We start from the raw sequence: 2642 nt of genomic DNA on the forward strand, positions 1-2642 counted from the left end.
GTTGCTATTTCTTTAAGTATATTATATATAAGGTTCTCTATAAGGTCCTTAATTCTCCTATTAAATACTATATCTTTATTAAATATAATATCTTAAGTGCTTATTACCTTACTAAGTAACAGTATCTAGATTTAATAGATATTTAATAACTAGTAGCCTACTAGATAGCTAATCTAGGCCTTTAGGTCTAGTTATTAAAGATGTAATTTACCTCTATATATATTATCTATTATAGCAAACACTTTGCACCTATATACTCTTAGGTGCGCAAGGTTAGGTTTTTATAGTAATATTACTATTCTATTACTAAAGGCAACTTATATAAAGAATATTTTGTATAGTGTTTTCTAATAGTTTGTGTAGTTTAGTGTTTAATTGTAGAGGTATACTGCTGCTCTTGTGATTTCTGGCCACAGTTCCTAGGAGAGGTTAGTATCAAGTTGCATTGCGCGAGCTTTCTCCTTGTTCACACCCCCTAAGCGTTCTGCGTTACTGTTCTGTGCTTGTGTGTCTAGCGCTAAAGGCTCCACAATAATTCCTTGTGTTGCTAGCTATTTCAATACGCCTAGTTTAACTGTAGCTATCTTATTATCTGCCTTAATAGTCTTAACTAAGATATTATAACGTACCCCACGGGCGAACGACTCAACAGGCGAGCGACTCACTTTTGCCAAGCCCACACCAAACCTCACCCCATTATGGCCTCTATCAGCCCACTTCGGCGCTGCGCAGGGTAGAACAACCTGTAATATTACTTAGAAACTACTTCTACATCATTCTTGCACGTTCGCGCGTTATGTCCAGTCTTGTTGCACCATCTGCAGCGCCTTTAGGTTAGCTCAGCCCTATCAGCGCGCACTCGCTTCTTTGCCTTCTTCCTATTACTACACGCCCTAAACTCCTTTAGAGTTGTTAATTGTAGGCTATCCTTAACTGTTAGGGTCCCTTCTGCCTAGACTTGCTTTCTCTTATGCAATTTCTAGCGTGTAGCAGCCTTATTAGCTGTTTTAAGCTTAGCAATCTGTTTCTCTGCAAGCACAAGCTTGTGCGTGACTATTGCTGCGCCCTTAATGTAATGCTTAAGCGCGCTTGTTGTAGAATTTAGTGAGCTACCCTAGTATTTCTAGAACTTGTCTTAAATTAGAGTAGATTGCGACCTAAATTCTAGGGTATTGCTTAGGGTTTGTGACTGCTAGGGCTCTTTGTTAACAGGGAGTTGTGGTGATAGAGTGCGCAGCTTCACATCAAGGCTGCTTATAACCTGTTCTAGGTTAAACAGGACTAGTCCAGCGCCTTAGAACCCTCCCTAGATATTGCTAGTAGTAATTGCAGCGTTGTAGGCGCGTATAAAGCATGGCAGGAACTTAGTCTTTGTGATGTGGTTAATCTAGCTGCGCATGAGGCTGTCAGCTTGGCGCCTATACGCCTGCTTTAAAGGGGCAAAACAGCCTACATCAAGCAGCTGTAGAAGGTGCGATGAGTGTGGAGGCATACATAAGGTGATAATCTTGTTATTCCTGCAGTATTGCTAGAATTTAAGCAAGTTATAGCTCTCATAACTGTTAATAACTAGCAGACAGTAGGTCCTAACAGTACGCTCCTTTGTATGCGCGTTAAAGTGCTTTAACTACTCTAGACTAAGCTTATTAGTAGTCTAGCTATTCTTAGAGACTGTAATAACCTAGTCTTAGGGCAGACCCTCCTCTTTATACTAGGCAGAGAGGTAATGTCGCGCCTTAAAGATAATAAAGGGTGGTATGGCCTAGCCTGCCCTATTAATGCCCTAGATAACTGTTGTCTACTCCTAGTTGCCCTGTTGAATAGACTTTGGCCGTCCACAACGCTCTGAGCCTGTAACGACTGCTCCTGTGGATATCTAGCCTATTATAAAGCCTGTCTTGTCAAAGTTGTACGTGTCTTTATCCAGGATGCCATACTTGGCTTTAGTATTCTCTACAAGCTGGAACTAGCCCTGTATGATCTCTAGATCCTCACAGAGGGCTTGCTTGTAGTTGTACTTGCAATTAAACCTCACTTTAAGCTCTGGTTGACGCTTAACAAACGTACTAGGCTAGTTTACGCCAATATAGCCCAGATTGCGCTCAGCGCGCAAAGAATTAGCCATATCAGCCACAGCTGCAAGCTGAGGGGGAAATCCTCGCGCAGCTAGCTGAAGGATATAATCAACAATTACCCGCTCCTCATTCTTGTCCAGGTTCTCTGAGTTAGGTGCAGAATTAGCGCGTGAAGGTCGTCCAGCGCGTCGTTTATTTAGTGTAGCTTGAGGAACCTTGTAGATAGCTGCAGCGCGCTGCTCAGAGAGATTCGCGTCTTGTCTGAGAGCCTGGAGCGCAAGCTGTATCTGACGTTCTTTTGACGCGTCTAAGTGGTGTTGTTGAGAAGGCATTGGTGTAGGAAGGGTGGTTTGGTGGGGGCTTGGCAAAAGTGAGTCGCTCGCCCGTTGAGTCGTTCGCCCGTGGGGTACGTTAGTAATTTTTTAAGAACAGGATAAATGTTAATAGTGCCTTAATAATTAACTTTGCTGTGCAATAATCTGTGAAGTAGAGGTCCTACTGTAGGCCTAAGAACCTGTTAGTAATAAGTATCTAGCTCTTTTCTTTAGTAACTCCTTATACTTTATA

Source organism: Didymella exigua (assembly GCF_010094145.1).
Source record: "Didymella exigua CBS 183.55 unplaced genomic scaffold M421scaffold_9, whole genome shotgun sequence".
Classification (NCBI taxonomy): Eukaryota; Fungi; Ascomycota; class Dothideomycetes; order Pleosporales; family Didymellaceae; genus Didymella; species Didymella exigua.